This window comes from Lathyrus oleraceus, chromosome 1 (assembly GCF_024323335.1).
Source record: "Lathyrus oleraceus cultivar Zhongwan6 chromosome 1, CAAS_Psat_ZW6_1.0, whole genome shotgun sequence".
Lineage (NCBI taxonomy): Eukaryota > Viridiplantae > Streptophyta > Magnoliopsida > Fabales > Fabaceae > Lathyrus > Lathyrus oleraceus.
The window spans coordinates 259,926,022-259,932,021 of record NC_066579.1 but is presented as its reverse complement, the minus strand read 5'-3'; positions in this window follow the sequence as shown (position 1 = coordinate 259,932,021).

Here is a 6,000-nt window from a genome sequence, read left to right as displayed (position 1 = left end):
CCATGCTCGTGACTATCAGCAAACCCGTGATTCATGGTTGAGTCGTTCAGACATCCTTAATATCAATGGAACTTGGGCGTTGATAAGGTGTAAACCATAATCCGCCAAAATGGATGATTGATATTAAGGATGATTGAGCCGGTTCATGTATTGTTAATATCAATGGAACTTGGGTGTTGATAAGGTGAAAACCATAATCCACCAAAATGGATGATTGATATTAAGGTTACTATGAGCTTTCCCATGACCTTTGTCTGGTGTGTCTTGCTTGATCCTTGAGTGTGATTGCTGCATTCATGCATTCATGCATTCATCTGCATTCATGTCATCAGAAAAATCAGAAAATTTCCAAGGAACTTAAAGGGTTTATTTGCAAAATTTTCAGACATGGAAAGACCAAAAAGGCATACAAAGAAGTACAGCTTTAGACAACCCGATGTGAAAGAGTTAAGGAATCTGACATCTTATGTATTAGATCCCTTGGGTTTCAAAGCTCGATATGGGAAGCTTCTGCCTTTATTGACTACTCAGGTTGATGAAGGGCTGATGAGTACTTTGGCTCAGTTTTATGATCCTCTGTATCACTGCTTCTCTATTCCGGACTTCCGGCTGTTGCCTACTTGGGAGGAGTATGCTCATCTTATTGGGATCCCGATTCTGGATCAGGTGCCGTTCAGTGGCTTAGAGAGTATTCCGACTTCTCGAGAGATTGCAAACTTGTTGCACATAGATGAATCCCTGATTGAAGCGCATATGACCACTAAAGGTGAAATTCAGGGTCTTCCTTCTGATTTCCTCATTGCTCAAGCTACCGTTTATGGGAAGGCCAGGAGTGAGGATGCCTTTGAGTCCATATTTGTGCTGCTCATCTATGGATTGGTATTGTTCCCCAACATCGACAAATTTGTGGATGTGAACGCCATTAGGATCTTCTCAGTTCTTAATCCCGTTCCGACTCTGTTGGGTGATGCTTATTTCTCTTTGCACCTGAGGAATGCAAAGGGTGGAGGAGTTATTGTGTGCTGTTTTCCTCTGCTGTATAAGTGGTTTATTTCTCACTTACCGTAGACGGTTGCTTTCAAGGAGAACAAGGGATGTCTACGGTGGTCTACGAGACTTATGTCTCTCACTAATGATGATATCTCTTGGTATGATCGCGTGTATGATACTGTTCAGATTATTGATTATTGTGGTGAATTCCCTAATGTGCCTCTTCTTGGTACATGTGGTGGGATCAGCTACAACCCTATCTTAGCACGTCGTCAGCTTGGGTTCCCCCTAAAGGATAAACCTCATAACATTCTGTTAGAAGGTGTATTCTTTCAGGAGGGTAAAGATCCCCAAGGCCTGAAAGCCAGATTTGTCCGCGCTTGGCACAAGATTCAGAAGAAGGGTAGGAATGAGTTGGGTCCGAAGAATTGCATTGCTTTAGAGCCATATACCTCTTGGGTCAGACAGAGAGCTGTTGTGTACCTCATGCCATACGACTATCCGAGACCTACACCAGCTTAAGGAGAAGGACGCTCTGATTGAGTTTCTCGAGCATCAGGTGATCGATGATCCGAATGATACTTGGACTTCTCTGCTTCCTCAATCTTCCAAGTTCTGGAAGAGGAAGTATGATCGACTTGCAAAGGAGAAAGCGGATATGGAAGCAGCCTATGAGAGAGAGATCAAGAAGCTTTGTGTATCTCGTCTTCCAGCATTTCGAGCTTCTAGGGATCCATAGGATGTTCATTTTCCTTTTCCCTTGTAATAATCAAAAATGTTGTACTTCTTTGTTCAAATAAATATATTTGATGAGATATTTTTCCATATGCTATTAAATGCTTAAAATTTCAAATTTGCAAATAAATGCCCTAAAAGGTTCCTTGAAAATAAAATAAAGCATACGCACAAGCATCGCATGCATCATTTTGCATAAGCAGGTTGTTCTGGTCTTCTTGTCTATGGCCTAACTCTGTGCTCTTCATTTATTTTGAAGACAAGCTGACTCACCGGTACTATACCAGAGCCAATTCTGCAAGAGTGATGGATCAACTTGAACAAGAGAACAGAGAGCTGAAAGAAGAGGTTGCCAGATTGGGTGCTCTGATGGAGCAATTGTTGGCTGCTCAGCATCAACCGTCTCCACCTCCTGCAACTCCTCTTGATCGCGACTTTATGAGTCAAATTTGGGGTACAAACTGCAAGTGCACAGTTCTATCGCGTAGTTTTAAAAGATATCGATCCCACAGGGACTTATGAATCGATATACCGTTATCTAAGGTTACTTCGTAAAGCTAAGGCAGGTAATACTTTGATTGTTTGGGGGAAAAGCTAAAACTAAAATAAGATCTGAAATAAATATCTAATAAGCGGATATCGGTATGTAGTTCGTCGTAATTAGGGAATCAATTCTTTGTTGGTTTCTTGGTTTTAAAATAAATCTTTTCAGTTGACGCTATTGATTAAAAGTTTTATCTCAAACTCTCGCTCTGTTGAATAAACTATGATTTTATATTAACGTAGCTGTCACTTATAGTTAAGTCAAAAACCACTTTTTGAAAACAATAGGATCCGTAGAAACTCTTTTTAAGAAAACACTAATCGTTTAAACACCCTTATCTCAAACTCTCGCTCTGTTGACTTAGGTTATATAATTAAATTCAAATGCTTAACTCTCGTCCTTGTGAAAGAATTCTTTAACTTGAATTAATTTTTAATGATAGCAAATTGTGTGATCATCATCCAAATTGATTGTGCATTGCATTACATGATATATTTGTGTTCTTATTTTGTCCATCATCCCACTTTATTGTTGCATAAACATACATACAAATCTACATTGAAAATTCCCTTCAAATAACAATTCAAATGCATTTTATATCAGTATGTATCAATACATGAGCCTCTGCATCGATACATGTAGCATGTGATTAATCACGAAACAATTTCTGTTCAGTATACATCGATGCATACGAGCCATGCATCAATACATGGAAGGGCAAAAACTCTATGCATCGATACACACGAATTCTGCATTGATACATGACCACTTGAGACAGCCTGTGCATCAATACATGCGCAATAGGCATCGATACATGACCACCTGAGACAGCCTGTGCATCAATACATAAGCATTAAGCATCGATACATATCAGTGTAAAAATCACATGCATCGATACACACGATTTATGCATCGATACATGAGTAATTAATTTCACCAAATATTCACACAACTTACAGTATGTATCGATACACACTCCTATGCATCAATACACAAAGTTGTTTTAAGTCATAACAGCAACTGTTTTTGCAGCAAATATAAGAACAGGTCTCAACAGCAGATGACGGAACGAATTCATTGAGGGAAAACAATTGAACACAGATCAAAAGCAGTGTTGGAGCAATTGTTTGTGAGCACATAGAAACCTGAAAGAGACTTCATCTTCTTCATCTTCTCAATCACTTCTCTTCAAGAACAATTACACATAACAATTCTTGTTCTTTGGATTAAAGAAGGATTGAGATAACGTTCAGTGGTACGATCAAGGATCTAGCTGTGGGTTGCAGTGGAACGATCGAGGATCTAGCTGAGTCGAAGATTGAAGGGGGTTTCTAGGAAAAACCTACTGGTTTGTCCTTCAAGAACTGGTGTGTTCTTGAGGGTTTGGGAGTCACATTTGTAGAACATATTCAGCCGCAGCGTTGCGTTTGGAGATCGGGGATTTCGCAAGCAGGTCGTGGAACCGGTGAATTGTTTGCAACTTTGTGCAGGAAAATCTTGATCGAGCTCAGATCAAGTGAAGGTTTATACAAGAAGAGATTCTTTGAGTTTAGAAATTCTGTCTTTGTATCAAAACCTTGTATCAACGGATTCAGCAATAATTGATAATCAAAGTTCTCAATTTCATTTGAAATTAAGAGGGAGACGTACCCACACGCGAGGACGACGTAGGGAACTTCCTTAACAAATCTCTGCGTATCGTACTCTTACCTTAATCTTCTTTACGTTTCAAAACTGTTTTGCAATTTCTGTTAGTGTGTGGTGATTGATCATTTTTGTTGGACAGCAGTGATAATAAAACCTTTAGTCATACACCATTGCTGTTTATCATCAAACACACACACACCAACTATTTGACAAAACGGTTAACTTGATTGTGTTCATTGGAAATAGAATTTGAGGATAAGCGCATTCAATCTGTTAAAATTCTGTGTGTGTTATTTCTGTCATACTCATTAAAATCCAGCAACTGCACTTGCGTGTCCGGCTTTCTAGTAGCAGTTCAGAATAGACGGAAGTCGATTCGGGACTGATTTTTCCGCCATTTTTGAAAACTCTGATAAAACGTTAAATCCGTTAATTTTAAAGAGGTGATCTATTCACCCCCCTCTCGATCACTAGCCACACCGTCTAACAAGTGGTATCAGAGCGCCGGTTCGCTGGTGCTCTGTGGCTGCCTGTAACAGTATGGATTCTGAACCAAAGGGGGCGTATAATAGAGCGCCTATTTTCAACGGTGAAAATTATGGCTACTGGAAAGACTGCATGCGAGTTCATATAAATTCTGTGGATAGGTTAGTATGGGCTGCCATTGAAAACGGTCCGTTTCAAATTACAATGACTAATGCGGCTGGCGCCATAGTACCTAAACCAGAAGATGATTGGAATGAGAAAGATGAGAAAAAGTGGTCGTGTGATTGGAGAGCTCGAAACATGTTAATTTCAGCACTTGGTGTTGATGAGTATTATCGAGTATCCCATTGCACGACAGCTAAAGAAATGTGGGACGCTTTAGAAGTTGCTCATGAGGGTACTACTGAAGTAAAACAGTCCCGCATTAACACACTCAATCAAGAGTTTGAGCTCTTTCGCATGAAACAAGGAGAATCCATCTCCGACATGCAAAAGAGATTCACCCATCTAACTAACCGATTGAATGCTCTTGGAAAACCTATTTCCAATGAAATTGCTACTAATAAAATTCTCAGGTGTCTTAGCAGGGAGTGGCAACCTAAAGTTACAGCAATCAAGGAAGCCAACGATCTTACAAGACTTAGGATTACAACACTGTTTGGAAAGCTGGAAGAACATCAGCAAGCTTTGGAAATTCTTGAAAAATATGAGAATAAAAGTAAGAAGGAAAAGGAGAAGAAAAGAGACAAAGAGGGAGAGAAGAAGCCAATAGCTCTTGTGGCCTCTAGCTCTAAGTCCTCACGAGAAGAGCAAAGCGACAATGATTCAAGTAGTGACCAAGACTCGGATGATGAGGAAATGGGACTGTTTGTAAGAAGATACAATAGATTCATTCGAAAGAATGGAGTCAAACATTCCGACAAAAATCTCATGAAATTTCGAAGACAATCTATAAATTCGAAACAAGAAGAGAACAAGAAGAGTAGAGGAAGAGGATCATGCTTTAATTGTGGTAAATCCGGACACTTTAAAACGGACTGCCCTATGAAGTATAAGGACCAAAGAAAAGATTCACCAAAAGGGTACAGCAAACAAAGAAGAGCGTATATTGCATGGGAAAGTGATAGTGATTCATCAAGCACACAAAGCTCAAGTGATGGTGATGAAGCTGCAAATCTGTGCCTTATGGCTCACACTAAAAATCTGTCCTACCACAAGAAGAAAAACAATGACAAAAAGGTAAAACAAGCCTATTACAATAATTTCTTCTCTATGTCTTTTTCGGAATTAAAAATAGCTTTTGAAAAACTGCATAACGAAGCTGTAGATGCTTTTAAACGACTAGCTTCCGACAAACATATCTTCTCTTTTTTGGAAGGAAAAGTAAACAAAGCTGAAATTGATTTAGAAGCATTGAAAACTAGTATTGCAGAAAATTCAAAAACTATTGACATTGACGGATGTAGTAGAGTTAGGTATTGTGACGCTTGTTATGTTTGGCAAAAAGAGGTAAACACTCTTAAAGTCAAATTAGAGAAAGCGCTACAACCTAAAATTACTTATGCCGTTGACCCCAAGTTGTTTAAGAAGTCATTGAA